General features: G+C 33.5%; 1 long non-coding RNA gene across 1 annotated transcript; it reads left to right on the top strand.

The window, feature by feature from the left end:
- Window positions 1-1,880: 1,880 nt before the first annotated feature.
- LOC126734415 (uncharacterized) lies at window positions 1,881-5,342 on the top strand. Its single transcript, XR_007660043.1, has 4 exons — window positions 1,881-2,076; window positions 3,295-3,411; window positions 3,486-3,590; window positions 3,642-5,342. It is a non-coding gene; the product is annotated as an uncharacterized LOC126734415 (long non-coding RNA).
- Window positions 5,343-19,563: the final 14,221 nt, after the last annotated feature.

Here is a 19,563-nt window from a genome sequence, read left to right as displayed (position 1 = left end):
TTTGTATTACTACGGCACTGGAACGCGCAGAACCTTGAAATTATAAACGTAATTTATGGAAGTTACCTGTTTAATCAATCACCCTGTATGTTATGTAAATAATATAGACCTAGATGCCGATCAATTTAGAATTTCCAAAAAATCTATAGAAGGCTTATTAAAAAATTCGAAAGTAAGCTAAAATTCACCTAATTTCAAACAAATTATACGCATAGACTGTATGAATTATCAATAAAGTAAATAGGAGTGCATCTGGTTTGATATGTTGCTAACATTCTTTTAAAATTTCAAATAGTTTTATGCTATAGAATCGTGGTAATATGCCGTAGCAATCAGGTTGTTTTAGTTTAAAAATGCAAGCCCTCATGCTTCTATCCTTCGCATGATTACTCTCTCCCACATCCCGTTCGCTTGACAAGACCTTAAAGAGCAACGGTCACAATTTGATTGACAGGGGGTTATGCGGGCACGGTTGCCAAGTTGACTGCAATTAAGGCAGAACTGCGGTATTTTCTCTGGTTTGAAAAATAAGGTTTTTTAATTCTTAACCGCATTAAGCATTTAATTGGTAGATCTATAAAATATATGACATTAACACGAGTCTGAATATATAGCTATTAACACGAGTTTTTATGTTCGCATAATTTTAATAGAATTATTAAATGCTTTTAAATTTCTCTTGTAGGTAGTATAATATATGTATAAAGTGGTTAAAGTATATAACTTTATCAATATCAATATACCTCAGGATATCAGGATGTATGCTAAATGGTATGGTCATTAAAAAGAGTCCATCAAGATTTATACATTCAGTTAATTCAGTGAATATAAAATGATTAAAATTTTATATAGTAAACACTCACAACAAGAACAGTGTTATTATAGTGATCGCATAATATACAGAATGTAATATACGAAGCTTTTATTTACAATAATATTACGTCTAAATCGAAAAGTTCTTTCCTTAGTGGATGGCTTGATGGCTAAGTTGATTTTGCTTTGTAAATTTTTGGTTGGTGCTATAAAGGTTATACCTCCATCAACTCCGATTTTAGAGAGTAAGATTTTTTTATGAGCATTACATAATATTTTCTTAGTGATTCATTTTTACCTGTTGCTTCACCTCCACCAAAACCGATCCCAAATTCTGGATGAAATAAAACTATTCTTTTGGACTAATTTTTATTAATAAATGAGAGCAATATAATTAAGTATCGTGTAAAGAGGAAAATAAATGGTAAATTAAAGGTGTTCACAAATGATCAGATCTGAAATTTTTGAACCATACCTAAGCTATGCAGTGACAGCACATAAGGCGATGCTTTAAAAAAAAAGTCTATATATTGCTAACCTTTTTGCATCTTTAACATACTAATAAAGTCCAAACGATTTGAGAGAGAAAAAAACGTTGCGTGTTTTTTTTCTCTCTTGGTTGCATTTGTCTGTCTTTAACTTTTTAAAAGCTGTCCAGTAATATAAAATAAAAATCAAAATGTAAAATTTTGTTAGTGGATAACTTTTAAAAAAATGGAACGTAAAATTGCAGAACATTTGTCTGAATCTGAAATCGTTTAGATTTTGCTTGAAGAGACGAGACGAGGCATAAATACTAAGAGTAGGTTAGTTTATAGTCACTGGCCAACAAAACAAAACAAAACCTCAAAGGCCAAAAGGTACTTAAACCAAACAGAAATGTAACACGATCGGTCGCTCTTTTTCTGAAGAACTGGCAACGTTGCGCTCCTTGCCAGCTGAATTATATTTTGTGACCGTGGCTGCTTAAGGCCATGTCGTTCGCCTGCCGCCACGCGGCGACGATCGTTCGGGTCATCGACTCATAAATCACATTATTATTTGGCGATCTTTGAATAAAGACATAATAGTTGAATGCATGTTATACGAGGGCGCGTGTTATTTTATGGGGGAGAAAAAAGTATCAAAGTTTCGCGAGTAGCTTTTACAAGTAGTGATTTTACGAGTGAAAACGTTGGTGGAAGTAAGATATCATAATGTCAAATAAGAGAATATACGAAACTAGACGCAGAAAAAAAGCAGAAGGTTAATAGCAAAGCGAAGGTGAGTATATTATTATCACAAGAATAAACAATAACCAGAAGATTGACTCAACGTTCGCGTGGGAAATAGTTGCTAACCTAAGAATTGCAGCAATGTGTCAACACATTGGCGCTCGCATTTCAGTCTTGTTTTGCGATCTACCGAAACCAGTAGCGTTTCGTGATTTTTCTTCCTAATAACTTCGCGATTCTTGTTATTTTCAATTTTATATTGTTCTGTGGTGTAAAACTAAATATCCCATCTATAAATACTCATTAACTTTCTAGAAATATATTAAAATGGTAGAGCTTTGAAATTTACCAAAAAAAAAACAAATTACAGCTCTGACTAAGTGTCAGAGAAAATTATTAAATACGTCTCTGTGTTGTACCGCAATGTAATGATGTCGCAATTTGTGAAACGTCACATTTTTCAGTGAGAGTTAACTTTCTGGTTGCAGTTTATTCTTGTGTTATTATAATAATAGGTATGTATTAACTATCTAATTTGAATTAAGAACAATAAAATTAAATGACTTAATATTGCAAATTTTTTTATTCATATTCTAAAGGTGGAATAAATTATATTGTAGTATCCAGATTCCGACACCCTCATCTGTATAGTGTGTCCCATTTTTATGGTTTTTCAGCGCATAGTGGCGCCAAAAGAGACTGTTCAGAACAAAAAGCGTTCGTGGCTTAATTTTGGGCCAAATTGAAAATTTATTTTTGACGTCTTATGACACTTTTATTTTAATATAGTATTTCAATACGTGTCGAAAAGAACCTCTTTTCAACACTCAATTTTATTTTGCCCCATGTTGGTGACAGTGAGTGATGGCTACATTGATTGTCAAAATTTACATTACAAATATAGCGCGCATGCAATAATTGTTTATTTGCGCATGTAGTATTGCCAACTTAAAATAATGAGGTAAAATAGCAATGAGGTTATATAATACAATTTTAAGAGAAGTTTTTTTCGAAATGTTCGATACCAAAACAGAAAAAATTATATAAAATATTCGTTTTATAAGATATTGTATCGCACACACAATTTAGAAAACTCATCTTCAGCAGTTCAGTTTTCTAATTTAGGATGTGTGCGATAAAACGGGCGTATGCCGTAAAATCATCAAAAATTTTTGTCAAGTCACACATTTTACCTTAAATGAAATATTAGAATGCTATGCAATGATTGCTTGTTATCAAATGATTAGTAATAGAAGACTTTTTTCAGTTATGTCAAAAGGCTATGTAGTATAAAAGAATGCGTAATGGCCGATGAAGTTTCTATATCGAATCCTCAATACAGAGAAATTGGCTCAAATACTTTAGATATAACGCCATGCAAGAGGTAACTTTTATTTTCTAATCGATTTTATAGAAATACGTATTTATGATTCGAATTTGATATAATATGAATTGCAGTACTCCACCACATATGGACAGTCAGGCTGTGGAGAAAAGCGAATATGCAGTGTCTCAAAATGATAATACAGTTACTCCTACAATTAAGACAGAAGGACGAAAGAGGTATTATTATTATTAATATTATTATTATTATCATACTATTTAGAATTTTAGGAAAACTGGAAAATCATGAGGGAAGCTGGTGCAGAAGAAGCGAAGCTTGCTAGAGAAAATGGCGAGGTGGATAAAGATGGAGTTCTAGAAATAACTGTCATAGCCGATGGAGCTTGGTGCAAACGATCCTAACGCTCAGCTTATAATGCTCCTTCTGGGGCAGGTTGCATTGTTGGCCAGAGAACAGGAAAGTTGCTATTTTTGGGTATAAGAAATAAGTTTTGCGCCATCTGTCAAGTAAATCCTTCTCACGATCATCTATGCTTTAAGAACTGGTCTAGTACATGAACATCTATGGAAAGCGATATCATACTTGAAGGATTCAAACGAAGCATAGAGATGCATGGCATAAAATACTCATATCTAGTCGGCGATGGTGAAGCCGTGTTTTCAAAAAACTTTAAACGAAAGATCATATGGAAATTTTGTCATTTAGAAAATCGAATGTTCCAATCACCTACTTAGAAATTACTGCAATAATCTCAAGCAGCTAGCCACTAAAAAATTTAGTTCGAAAGGTTTACCTATTAGTAATAGTTTAAAAACATCTTTGAAGAATAACATCCAAAGATTAAGAGTTGCTATAGAACAGACATTTAAAACAGTATTTCCCATGTATTTGGTGATCACTCAAAATGCGCTCAATATTTTTGCAATGGAGAAAAGCCGAAAGAGAATAACCTCATTTCAAGCATGAAAGACTGCGGATTATATAATGATATTATGTCTGATGCAAATCGGCTTATATTTAACAGTAGAAGCTTGATAAAGAATATGACAAATAATAACGCCGAAACTTCAACAGTGTTATAGCAAAATTTATTTCAGGAAAAAGAATTAACTTTGCCAAGAGAGGTGGATACTCGCTACGTTGTCAGTCTGCTGGTATTAGTTTTAACAAAGGAACAGATTATTATCATATTTTACACAGCGCCCTAACAAGTAAGAGTTTAAGAAATAATACTAAAATATAACTAAAATATTGCTGGTAAAAAAAAAGTTGCTACTCGAAATTTGAGAAAAAGGAAGTTATTTGGTCAAAGAAACCAAAGCAAAACATACACGAAAAAGAATAATTACCAGGAAGCTGACGATGATTATGGGGATGTTGAGGCTTTGATTGGCGATGAAAAGTGGGAACAACAAAAACATGAATTTTTAAATGGGCTAAAAAAAGATAAAATAGAGATTAACGGGATTATGGAAGCAACGAAGGAACAGAGAGATTCTGCAGTTTGGATGGAAAAGAGACGAAAAAGAATAACGGCATCGGCTTTTGGCAAAATTTGTAAGTTAAAATCTACGACTGATCCAAAAAAAACTGCACAATCAATGCTAAAGAGTTTTACGGCCTCAAGTACTTCTTATGGTATATATCATGAACCAATAGCTCCTAGGAAGTTCGCAGAATTTTTAAAAATAGAAATACATCCATCAGGATTTTTTTGTGGATGAAAACGATTTTTATCTTGGGGCTATACCGGATGGACTTGTAGAGCAGAACGGTTTTGTGGAAATTAAGTGTCCGTATAGCTGCCGGGACTTAACGCCAATAAATGCAATCCAAACAAAAAAGCTTGTGTACATGGAACCTGGACAAAATGATAAATTTAGTTTAAAAAAAAATCATAATTACTTCTACCAAGTTCCGGGGCAGCTACACGTAACAAAAAGGGGCTTGCTGTTGTATGGACACCGAAGGGATTTATCTATGAAAAAATAGTGTGAGATGATGATTTTTTTACAACATAAAGCAAAAGCTAAAAACATTTTATTTCAATCATTATTTACCACAGATTTTGAAATTAGAATATAAAATAATACGTGTGTGACAACTTTACTTTCTATGATTATATGTCCGTACATACATTTCTGTGCAATATAGTTATTAAAAAATGTAATTTGTTAATTTCTTTACCAAATGCTGATTGTTTGGCTACAACTATAAAACTTTTATATTAAACTTTTTCCTCCCTCTCAAAAAATAAAGCGGATCTGAAAAAGAATTATTTCATTTCTATTTAGATAGAGTAGAGTTATTCATTAAAAGTGAAACAAGGATATCTACCTTACCTATATCAGGATTTGTATATGGCCAATAAAAAAATTATGGATTTTTATGGCGTATTTTATCTGTATGCATGAAGAAGAATTAGCGTACAACAAAAAATTCCATTTTCCTAGTTATTCTGAATGGAAAGGCAATTTTTTGTTATTTGCAGATTCTAGAGAAAAGTGTGTTTCGATTTTGTATAACATTATGAATCTATCTACAATAATTTTTGAAGTACCTATTTAACAGATTTCCTTTAAATAAGTCATATTGTAAAGCTTATTATGTTATATATTCACATTTTTTTTACTGCAGAAAACACTTCTACACAACATAATGACTTTTACAATGCGATTTATTTAAAAGAAGCTAATTTTCCATCGAATCATAAAAGACCGAAAACTTCCGGACCGCACCTCGCATTACTAAAATATCTATTTCTCTCGGATCTCGTCTTCGCGCGACCTTGTGTCGGGAGTAAAGTGGACCAGCCAACTACAGCAGGTCAAAAGGCGGCGTTTATTAGCATAATGAATTGTCTGTTTATACCAAGTCGAAGCATAGAATAGTGTGTGTTGTTTGCACGTCATTTGCGAGATGCGGCTAACGTGAAGTAAACATTAATTTTTGCGTCGCAGCATCTATTGCTGGATAAATGTAAGATAGCCCTTAAAGTCTTGTTAAGATTATCCTCAGAGCTTAAGATGCGTACCTTGTCTCCAACGATAACAACAGCGACTTCTGGTAAATTTAAAAAGGATTGGCCTACCATGACAGGGACCTTTTGGACATGGCTGGGGACAACCAAGGCTTTTACGTTTGCCTCGATACGATCCACTTTTAATTTTATTTTCAGTTCTCCAAGAACGCTGATAACACATCCTCCATATCCTCTCACAACCATTGAGCTAGGATTCATGATTAGTTTTAATTCACGTGCTATATCTTCTTTAATTACCACGGAACCACAACCGGTATCAACATAACATCTTGTGGGCTTGCCATTAACCATACAATCAAAGAAGTAAGCTTTTTCGACAGCATTTGATAAAATAAAACGGTGTTTAACTTGGTTTCGTCGGCAGTCTTTTTCTAGGTGCCCTAACCGCTTACATTTTGAACATTCCAGTTTTGGTTTTGGACATTTGGAAGCAAGATGTCCAACACCTTTACAATTATAGCATCTTTGTTCAAAAGAATGTTTGTGTTTTCAAACTTTGGTTTCTTTTCAGGAGGTCCTAAACGCTTATAAATATCGGTCTGGAATCGTTTATGGCTTCTTAGTTCTTGGTAAGGCTTAGATTTCAAAGCGGATAAGTATTCTGAATACAATTTATCGGGTGAGTTGTATCTGCCGGCCTGTGCCCCTACTGTGTCAGTAATACCGTCGATTAAACATGATACGGCGTTTGTATCGGCAATTCCGCAAGCATTTATTAAATCCATCTTGCCAAAATAATACTCCTCCTATGATTCGTTATCTTCCTTATGCCTACTTAGCATCTCCTTTAACGACGTAGCATAATCCAGATGTTTTGGAAAAGTTTTTTGAAGCATAGTTTTCCATTCGTTCCAAAAAAAAATCGGTCCAAGAAAAGTGGGTAGTTGATCATACCACTTCTTAGCCATACCCTTCAGACGTCCCTGCATATAAAAAGATTTTGCATTATCGTGGCAACCATTAATTTTTGCAAGTTGCTCTATTTTTTTAAGCCCTTTAGAACAACTTAAAATAGGATTTCCAAGGGTAAATTCTGGAATGCAGTCTGGTCTAATGTAGGCCTTCGATGATACTGACTTTTGACCAACGTTATGCTCTATAAGCTTTTCAACTAGGGATTCAAGACGACTTGTTTTATCCTGCGAGCTTTCTTCGGAAATTACACATCGAGAAGTAGAGGGTGGTGGTGTATGTAGCACTTGAATGTCTTGTTGTTGGTTCGTGTCTTGGCGTTAATGAAACGATTTCGTGTGTCCAAAGATCTCTGATTATTTCTAGCCCGTGATTTAGTACTAGTTCCTACCACAGCATTGGATTTTACACGCTTGTAATTCGATGTATCCTCCTACGTTGATGAGTCATCGGCCGAATCAGTTTCAGGCGCTTTGTGACGCGGCATTTTTATTTTATTAAATATTTTAAACCTACTTTCCTAACGAGTTTATCCTTTAACTCAATAAAAATTACTAAATTTTACTTTATATAGCAACGTATACCTAACCAGAAATACGCTATTTAGCTTTTCTTTCACTAAATGCATAAACAAGGAGAGTTTAGTTTATACGTTAAATAAGCTAACAATAACTTATCAAAACAATACGCAATTAAAACAAACTTATCAGAACTATTTTCTTCAAACCAGCACCGTACACCGTACTTTTAAGGCTAATTTATACGTTACTTAGCTAAATTAAACTCTCTTATACTTTAAATATCTAAGAAGTCCAATTTATACGTTAATTGGTACTTGCTAAACTTTTTTTCAAAAAAATAAACAATCAAACAAATATTATAAAATCTGTGTACAATAAAAACACTTCACTAGTTTTAATTCTTTTAGGATCACACTAAGCACTACTACTACACCAGTGTCGTAGGTGAATCCAACCGCTGCTTCTATGCTCGAAAACTTCATCCATTATCCCAAAGATGCTGGTCATACACTTTTATAAAAGGTAAAAAACACGAAATCTACAGCATCACAAATACATTTAATTAACGAAGGTTACATGTTTCGCTCGACTAGAGCATCATCAGACCTAAACAATAATTAAAATTATGTAACCCGAAAAAAGGAGAATTTAACAAAAACTTACCATAACATACACAAAACACCTGATATATAAGTAAACAAAGATAACAATAAAGTGGCACTATCTATGTACAAAGAACTCAACTAAACAATCAAATCACTTTATACATTTTAGAAATCTAACCATCATTTAAGAGTCTAGAACTACTTGAGGTTATTAAAAACTAGGTGGCCATCAAAATTACATAAATAAAGTAATGGATTTTCTAAACACAGAAGACTTTGAAAAGGTCGACAGAGATCCGACAGATCCATTCTTTAATAAATTAAAAAAAGTCTTAGACATGACCTTGGTAACCTTAGAATATTTTAATTCCACAAAACAAAAACTATATCCCATGAACCCTAAAACACCTCTATTATATGGGTTGCCAAAAGTCCATAAAACTAGCATGTCAATTAGACCTGTGGTTTCCTTTGTTGACTCCCCTTGTTACCAGTTATCATCTTGGCTTAACAACGTTCTTAGAAATGTCTCAAACTTCAAAGCGCCATATTCGGTAACAAATTCAGTGAATTTTGCCAAAAGCATTCAGAATGTTCACGTTCCAGATACAGCCCAGCTTATATCGCTAGACGTGAAAAACTTATTTCCAAGCATTCCACCCGCTGATTGTCTGGTCTTAGTCAAAGATCTTCTAAGGGGGAAACTTGATTTACTTTTGGTGGAAAATCTACTTTTGCTTCTTTCTACTGTGTTAGATCAATTTTTTTTCCAATTTAACAACCGTTTTTTCAAACAAAAAGAAGGACTAGCAATGGGCTCTTGTTTATCGCCATTTCTTAGTGAAGTATTTCTTAGCAACTTAGAATCAAAAATAATGAGCAGTAATTTTAAAAATAACATCATCTTTTATAAACGGTATGTGGCTGATATATGTTTGATTTGGAATGGAAGTGAGGTAGAGCTTACAAATTTCCATAATTATGTCAACTCTCTTCACTCTAAAATTGAGTTCACAATCGAACGGGAACAGAACAACACCTTACCATTCTTAGATTTATTACTTAAGAGGGAAAGAAATAAGATATCCTTTGAAATATTTCGTAAACAAGCAACAACAGATAATATTATACAATATAATTCAACATCACCGTCCTCACATAAATTTGCTGCTTTCCATTTTTAATTTTACAGACTTTTTAACATCCCACTTTCTCGTGAAGCTTTTAAAAAAGAATTCTTTACCATTAAACAACTAGCAGTCAGTAACTTTTTCCCTCTTAAACCTATATATAAAATGTATTTTCAGTATGTGAACAAGTATAAATTATCATTTAATTTTATCAGACAACAAACAAACTATATCAAAACTTTTAGGTCGTTTACTTATTTTGGACCAATTTCGTCACAACTATCCCGCTTTTTTTTCTCCCTTTGGCATAACCCCAGCTTTTAAAACCAATAATACATTAAAAAGACATCTAATTAAAACTACAGATAAACTACCCCCGCTATCTTCTCCAGGAGTTTATGAGATTAGGTGTAAAGAGTGCCCTGCAGTGTACATCGGCCAGTCTGGTAGGAAGATTTCTACTAGGATTAGTGAACACAAGGCCCAATACAATAAATTTAAAAATACCGAAATCACAGTGACCAGATCAGCTTTTGCTAATCACCTTCTCGACTCCAAACATGATTTTCCTGACAGCCAAAATATAAAAATACTGCATCAATGCAACAAAAGTAAAAAACTAGACTTGTTGGAGACAATGGAGATTAGTAAAGCTTTTAAAAGCCCAGATCTGTCCTGTGTTAATGAAAGGTTTGATTTTGATGGCCACCTAGTTTTTAATAACCTCAAGTAGTTCTAGACTCTTAAATGATGGTTAGATTTCTAAAATGTATAAAGTGATTTGATTGTTTAGTTGAGTTCTTTGTACATAGATAGTGCCACTTTATTGTTATCTTTGTTTACTTATATATCAGGTGTTTTGTGTATGTTATGGTAAGTTTTTGTTGAATTCTCCGTTTTTCGGGTTACATAATTTTAATTATTGTTTAGGTCTGATGATGCTCTAGTCGAGCGAAACATGTAACCTTCGTTATTTTATTAAATGTATTTGTGATGCTGTAGATTTCGTGTTTTTTACCTTTTATAAAAGCGCTGCTTCTATGCTACTATCGGAACACACTTTTAATTAAATCAAACAACTTGATTCGCAAAAGAAATTATAACAAATAAATTAGGAACTAATTTAAACGCGAATGCACAGGCGAACGTATGGGTCTAACGATCCGACTCCACTAACGAGAATTCCAAATAGCGATAAGAAATCCCGTAGTTCGACGTTCTGCATTTTTTTGTTGTACCGGGTTGTAATAGTTTTTGTTACATATAAATAAAAAAACTATAATACAATTGCCAATATCGAAGAGTCGTTCATAAATAACCACTAAAAAACCTTTTCTATATACCCAAAAATAAAAATACTACTAATTATTAAATTACTATAGCACGCGCCTGCACCAAATGCAGATTCATTAAAACAAAAGAAAACTGAAGATGTATTGCGGCCGACCAGATCAAGCGTGTCCGTAAACAATAACCCTCAACAGTATAATAGATTAGCTGGTCGACTTCGATAGACAAAAGCTCGAATGCTCGAAAAGCTCTTTCCCGCGAGTAAATTTCGCTAAGACGTAATAGGCTGAATCCTAATGCGGCCGGACCTCTGACGCCTGCTTGATGCGTATTTGGTTCAATTAGATGCTCTGAATTTCGGAAGACAAATATCTGTCTTCCTGGGGCTCGGATACATTAATTGAGTTTCAGCGCTGCATTTTTATTTTAATCGATGCGGTAGGTGGGGCGCGCCTTCGGATTAATCATGTATAGATACTATATAATAATAGTATAGAGAGTTTTTCTTTTAAATTTTAATTCAACAATTACATAAAAAACTTGAATGATAAATTAATGAGAAATAACTGGATAATTTTGGGTAGACAGTGTCTACCTTGTCTACGTGTTCGTACTTTTTAGTACTACCTTGTCTTCGTACGCTTCGCCACTGTTAAAGATTCGCACAGTTCTTCTCCTTACTTTAAAATTAATTATATTTCTGTTTGCATACAATGGCTTCAAAGCATAATATGACTTTTTAATGACATAAAAAACATATAACTTAAAAGGCAATTCTTCATTTAAAAGCAATTCAAGGTTTTTTGCACATTTAAACTAACTTAGCTGATTACCTCTCATAAACAGCTTTAATCCGTCCAATGGAATTTTTTTCCTGTTCTTAATAGTAAAGCACATAACGCAACACGTTAAAGGGTTGAGTTTTAAATTGTTTTGAGAAGAAAAGAAGGGAATCCTAGAAAGACCGCCGTTTATTTTATTTGATGCCTCTAACACAGATTCAGCCTTAAAAGAATAGTAAATTTGCAAATCAGTTACGAACCCCTGGATCTGGCAGTATTTTACAAGTTTAAACAAATCAGAAACGTACATCAGAAATAAGACAGGTCCCAAAACAGATCTCTAATATGGCAGTTAAACTTATACGATGCGATCATTTAATAATTCACAGCTTTTAAATCTATATTTCGGCGATGACAAAGATCTTTCATCACTAATACAAAATGTACAAATACTTACTATAATTACTAAACTATAATTAAAACAATTTTCACTTACTATAATTAAAACAATTACCAAATGAATGCACATTAGTATTCTTTCGTAGACTATAAATATGGAACTCAAAAATTCACTCCGCCATGCACAAACAAAATTTATCTGCTTCCCACAAAATTGCCCAAACTAATTTAATTGAATCAATGGGTTTAACTAATTAGTAACTATAGTCATCACGGTGAACAGATAGAGTAATAAAAGTGCGTGACTATGGCTTGATTCACACGAGCGATTTCGTTCGCGACGTCATCGCGGCGAGATCGCCGCGAGAACGCCGTTCTACAGTGCACACGAGCAAGTTTATTTAAGAGAAATCGCGTTCAACGGACTTTCATTACGTTTACGACTTCAGCATGGATGGTTCAAGATGTGTTGCAGTGGCGTACTTATCGTACCATTATTTGTACAAAAACTCAAAAAGAAAATACTGGGTACATCCTCTTGTCAGTGCTAGACTTCTGAAAGGAGCTTTTGTGAAGTTATTTAGTGATCTATATTACATTCATAGTCTGTAATATTTGGTACCTGATAGGTAGCGAGATTTAATGAGAAAGGCAGAGGATTATATAGTTAAACTTATTTATTTTTAAGTTAGATACATGAACGAGCTTAATACACACAGCTATTACCGTACTGAACTACGCGACGTTGTCAAGTTTTATGCTGCGACTTGCAGTACATTGCGAGGTTACCGAGAATATAAGATACAATATATAACACGCCCCTTATTAAAAAATAAAAATAAAAGAAAGCTTATAATTAACATACCATAAATGATGGTTATAAATTTAGATAAAAGAACAGTAACACTTAAAATTTAAAAAATTGTAGAATAACAAATATATAAAAGCTCACACTTTATTTTTATAAGTCCAGTTTTTAGGGCGCTTAATTAACCGACCAGTTTTTGTTTTAGAAATGTTATTGTCCATAAGATTTACAGAAAGATTGACTTGCGATAAAGCCTGTGCAGTAGGCTGAGTCTCGCTGGAATTTATGTTTTCAGAATATTCTGAAACAACTGGTTCTGGAACTTTAGGGAATATTTCTTTCTCTTAAAAATCTTAAGTCAACGCGGTTTCTTCTATATTCAGTTCCTTGCTCGGTTCGAATATAATAGTACAGTCTAACATCAGTCAATAAGTCTAACAAAGTTGAAATCTATATACTTTGATAATAGTCACTATGATCATCTTTGGAAATAACTACCCCTGGTTTCCAAATACGAAGGCCTCGTTAAATTAATATCTTATCATTTGGCTGTAAATCGGGCAGTTTTTTAGCATGTTGGTCATAGTTCATGTTCTCTTGTATTTGCTTTTTTTCATTGCATTCCATTTTTTTTCTAATATCCTTTCTGCTAAATTTGGATTTAAGTAGGCTGCGTGAAATTGGAAAGTTTGTTCTCAATTTTCTACCCATTAGAAGATCGCACGGAGCGGGCAAGTCTTGCTGAGGGGTTGCTTGAAACAGCTAATAAAGGATATTGTTTACTTATAAGGAGTTTTGTCAGAAGACCTTTAACAGTTTGAATTTTGAGTTCGACCATTACATTACTTTGGGAGTGTTCAGGGCTAGATGTTTTAAAAGTTATGTCGTAGTTTGAAGCGGAATCAGCCAAATCTGCGGAAATAAAAGGAGGACCGTTGTCCTGAAAATATCTCTTGAGGTATGCAATTTATCGCAAACACATTTTTTAAAGAAGATATTGTCACGGTCGCCGTCTTATTAGGTATCTTTATTTGCTAAAATAGGTCACAGATAACAATAAAGTCGGTACCCTTATGACTCTTGAAATCTATACCCATTTTTTTCCAGGGTAATTTTGGAATTCCCCTGGGATGTTAATAATTGCATTCAGCAGTTTTTGTTCATTTTCTTTAGAAGTTGCAAGAACAGAGTATACCTTTAGGTGATTTTCTAGATAATCAGTATTTATCGATTCGTTTACTGGATCTCTGTTAAGTGCATCAGCAACTTGAATTTTTTTTCCTGGCACATACTCCAGAGTAAATTGATATCTTAAGAGTCTGATTGCCGATCTTTCTAGCCGTGGAGTAAGATCATCAAGTGGCTTTTTAAGAAGGCCTAACAGAGGCCTATGGTCGGTCTGAAGTAAAAAGTTATTTCCATAGAGATAAAAATTGAATTTTTCACATCCAAAAACTAAAGCAAGTATCTCTTTCTCAATGTGACTGTACCTTTGTTGCGTCTCTGTTAAAGAAACCGAGGTAAACTCAACTTGATGATTATCTTGCATTAATACAGCACCTAGACCAAAAGGGCTAGCGTCTACAGATAAAACGATAAGTTTTTTAAACGGTTGAAAGATTTGTTTACATTTTCTGACCACTGCCAATCCTTTTTTATACTGGTCTACTTACAGTTTCCTAAGTAGACCAGTTTTTTGTGAAAGATTAGAAATAAACTTTGCAAGGTATGTGATCATTCCTAAAAATCTTTGTACATCATCAATCTTTGTAAATCATGTTTCATATTATTAATACCTTGAGCTTTACTACTATCTGGAGAAACGCCACTTTCATTTATAATATGACTGATAAATTTTACTGTTTTTTGACAAAATTTTGATTGTAAGTTGAAAGTAAGTCCACTTTTAGAAATTTTATTGATACAATGTCTAAATTAGAATTATGTTCTTCTAGCGAAGACCCAAAAACGAGAATATCATAAAAATAGTTTATCACGCCACTAACTCTTTCTAAAGTTTCATAAGGGAAACGTTGAAAAATTTTGGGGGCTGAACTAATGCCATAAGGTAAAAGGACATAACGGTATCTACCCCAGGGAGTAGCTATGTCACACATTTTGGAACTGTCCTAGTCTAAAGTAATTTATAAAAAAGCCTGAGTAGCATCAAGCAAACTAAAATATTTTGCATTATAAAGTTCACCAAATAAAGAGTCAGTAGTGGGAATGTGAAAGTTCTCGCGTTTAATAAATGCATTTAAAGTCCTAGGGTCCATACAAATCCTTATATTACCATTGGATTCTGGCGCTATAACAATAGGGTGAACCCAACTCGTTGGTTCAGTTACTGGTAATATGATTTTTTCACTTACCATCTGGTCCAGCTTTTGTTGTACCTTATTCTTTAATGCTAGGGATATTTTTCGAGCAGCACACACTTTCGGTTCAAAGTAACTGGTTAAAGTTATTTTCTATGTTTTATTCACTTTGCCAATACCACTAAAAACACGACTATGTTGGTCAAAAATTTTAGGCTTTTCATATCAGGTATTTCATTTCGATAAGTAATTTCAGAAGTACTATTTACAATGTTCAAGAGTTTTGCACGTTCTAAACCCAAAATCGAGGCAGATTGTCCACGACAATCATTGTAAAATTGAAGAGCACTTTAAAATGTCACTAGTCTTTATATTTATTACTTTAAAGTATTTGTAAGTCAAGATGTTATTTTGGCTTCCAGTGTCAATTTTTAATCTTATTTTTGACTGTTCAATAACCACAGTTTCAAACCATTCCACAGCATTGAAATTTGGGTTTATTACAGTCCAAACGACATTATCACTTGCTGAATACCGATATTTATTTTTGGTTACCGATTTTTCACTCTCAGAACTTGTGTCAGAAATATCACTTTCTGCATCGACTCTATGTACTTGGTATTTTCTGTTACAGTACCTTCTATCCGCCTCCGAATATTTAAAGGTATCTTGCCCTCCGTCTCTGAATAAAGAAATTCAGGTATTATAAATTTCAAGTCCTTGATCTCCAATTAAATTTAGAGGGATTGCAATTTTAATATCATCACCTTTATTTGATGTTCCACTAGCCAAAATGTAATTTTCAAACTTTTGTTTCGATAATTTCTAGTGTGACGCTCAAGTCACAGCCTGCAAAATTATGAACAGTTCTTTCGCCGATCATATAAAAGCGTATAAACGATGTGTGGATGACATTTGTATTGTTTGGGGAGGCAATGACGATCAATTGTCCACCTTGGCCCACCAGGAGCACAACAAAAGTTTACCTTTCTTAGACCTTTTGTTAATCAGGAATAATAATAAAATCGAATTTGATATATACAGGAAACCATCCACAACTGACAACATCATATAATTCACTTCTAACTCACCACATACCTACAAGTTTGCTTCATTTAACTCTTTGTTATATAGGATGTTCACCCTTCCTCTATCCAAGAAATCTTTTTATAAAGAATTTAACATAATAAAGCAGCTTGCAGTTAATAACGGTTTTCCACTTTCTACCATAAATAAACTTTTTTTCGTATACATGAATAAATATAAATTCTCCTACCACATTTTACACTCCAATTCTTTAAATCTTAAAAAATTCAGATCTTTAACATTTTTTGGTTCAATATCTCTCCAACTTGCAAAACTCTTTAAAAATAATCTTAACCTTTCAATAGTTTCAATCTTTTTTAAAACTGCACTTTGAAAAAACACTTGATAAAATGTAGCAAACTTTAAAATCTGGAGTGTATTCTTTGAATTGTGGTGAGTGTTCCGCTGTGTATGTTGGTCAGTCTGGTAGAAGAATTTCCACTAGGGTGTAAGAACATAAAAGTCTTTTCAACAATTGTAAAAACACCGATATTAAAGAAACAAAGTCAGCTTTTGCAAATCATCTTTTATCGACTGGTCATAACTTTTCGGTGTCGAATGATGTAACTATATTACATGAGTGTGGAAAAGGTAAAAAACTAGATCTCCTCGAAAAGCTGGAGATTACTAGAGCTAAGAGAAGCCCAATATTAAATTGAGTCAATGATATTTTCAATTTCGAACTTAATCTCATTTTTACTAATCTCCAATAAAATTTTAATCTTGTCTCATATAATATAATTACTCGTACACTACACCATTACCTCGGTTTGGCGACAAGGTATATGCTTCAGACTTCGGATCCAATAGTCTCTGGTTCAATCCCTAATAAATCAGAACATTTTTTAAAAAAAAAATGTTTTTATATTTTTTTGTCGTTTCATATTTGTATTTTTTTTCATTCCTTTTAAGATAATATGTATAATATGAACTGGATGTGATATTTGGCGGTTTAAATTCCATATTTTAGTCAATAACGATACACGGTGGTGTAAACTTATTTTATTTTATGTTTTTTATTATGTTAGTGAAATACAAAAACCACACTGACTGTCTGGTTTTTGTATTTCGATAGATATGTCTTTTCTGTTAATTAGCGTTCTGTTCCGTATCATTTAATTTTGATGATTTTATTTAGGTCTGATTGCGGCGAAACGCGTAACCTTTAATAGACGCTGATTTATGAGACTTGGACTTTGAGTTTACTTTTTTTCCCTCCTTTGGACTGTCAATTTTTTTATTACCATATTAAAGCCCGATCAACAAGTTACACCTATTGTGTATATTTTTCAGGCTTTCCCCCAACAAAAATTTTCAATGGCCAGTTCACGATAACCCGGCGACGCTGGCAACCTTGCTTCGCTATTACCGATGGATTGATTTGTTCCACAACTAGATACACTTTTATGCGCTGCCACCATGTAATATTTGGTACCTGATAGGTAGCGAGATTTAATGAGAAAGGCAGAGGGTTATCTAGTTAGACCTATTTATTTTTAAGTTAGATACATGAACGAGCTTAATACACACATCTATTACCGTATACGCGACGCTGTCAGGTGTTATGCTGCGACTTACAGTACAGTGCGAGGTTGCCGAGCATATAAGATACAATACATAACATAGTCCACATTCGCCTCTTCTTCAAAAACATGACCTATTGCTCTTTTATCATTTTTAGCAGTAACATTATATAAAGCTTCGTCAAATAGGGGTTTAAAATCAGAAAATTCAAATGTAGTACTTTTCTTTCAGACTTAACTTTTTATCTCAGTCTATATCGGATTAGGCTCGCAATGATAAGGAAGTAGTCTTAATATAGTCTAACCAGTGGATTTTTCAACTTTATCAACCACATACTTGTCCTGAGTACGATTCTCCTTAGCTATATTTGAAAGTTTGATTTTTACCATGTCTACTATAGGTCCATGTATTATGCATACGTAGTACGTGCCAATAATCCGACTAAGAATAATTCAGAAGTAATAATAATAAAAGAAGACAATAATTATTATGTTATTTCGGAAATTAAAAATAGGTAACCTATACTTTACCTAACCTCTAGTTTTTTTCATTGGCTTTTTAAATATCGAGAATTATCTTTTTCGCTTTTTTAGTTTAAAACAATTAACTATAGTATTATCAGTTGAATAATTTTAGATAGAATATTACAACTTCTTTATTTTTTTGAGCAAAATAAATGAAATGGGATCTGTATGATAAACGTGCACTAATAGTTCGATGGTTACCTGCTAATATGCGCCGAAATTTAGTAACTGTACATTCCGACTTCAAAAACAAAAGTAAATAGTTTTTTCTACGTAAAAAAGAACAATTATTAAGAAGCCAAAAAACTATGTATGCGACTCAGACTGTGAATGAAAAGGCCACGGAGGCATCGTATTTGGTTAGTTAACGCATTGCCCAAGCAGGAGAAGCGCACACTATCGCTGAAAAGCTAATAAAACCATGTGTGGTAGACATAACAAAATGTATGCTCGCCGAAAAATCTGTAAAGCATCTTTCTACAGTGCCGCTTTCGAACGATACAGTTACGCGCCGAATTGGAGATATCGCAGCAAATATAAAACAAGAACTGGTTTCACGGCTTCAAAATAACAAATTCGTCTTCCAAATGGATGAGTCGATTGATGTTGCTGGACTGGCCATCTTGCTAGTAATTGTGCGATATCCATATAAACATTCACTCGAAGAAGACTTGCTTATGTGCTCATCGCTGCCTACTAACACAACTGGAGAAGAAATTTTTAACACGATTAACATATTTTTTGAAGAAAACCAACTCGATTGAAATGATTGCATTGATATTTGTCCGATGGAGCCAAGGCAATGACAGGTAGAACAGCAGGAGCAATATCACGAATAAAAATTAAAGCGCCAAATTGTAGTTCCAGCCACTGCATCCTGCATAGACAATCACTCGCGGTTAAGAAAATGCCACCAAATCTAAAACTGGTTCTTGATTAGTCAGTAAAAATAATGAATTTTGTCAAGTCACGTCCACTACAATCCCGATTGTTCTCAATATTATGTGAAGATTATGGTAGCGATCATTAAACACTATTGCTCCTGGTTATCTCGGGGTAAAACTTTGACAAGGCTTTTTGATCTAAGAACAAAATTAGAAGCTTTTCTTACAGATGTTTGGAAAACTTAACGAATTAAACCTGTCACTACAAGGAAAACAGACAACAGTTTTCAATGCTAACAACAAAATAACTGCTTTCAAAAGAAAATTAGATTTTTGGATTACTTGTTTTGGTAAGAGAGAAATCG

The sequence above is a fragment of the Anthonomus grandis genome, chromosome 3 (assembly GCF_022605725.1).
Source record: "Anthonomus grandis grandis chromosome 3, icAntGran1.3, whole genome shotgun sequence".
NCBI classification, from domain to species: Eukaryota; Metazoa; Arthropoda; class Insecta; order Coleoptera; family Curculionidae; genus Anthonomus; species Anthonomus grandis.
This window is presented reverse-complemented; position numbering and strand designations above follow the sequence as displayed.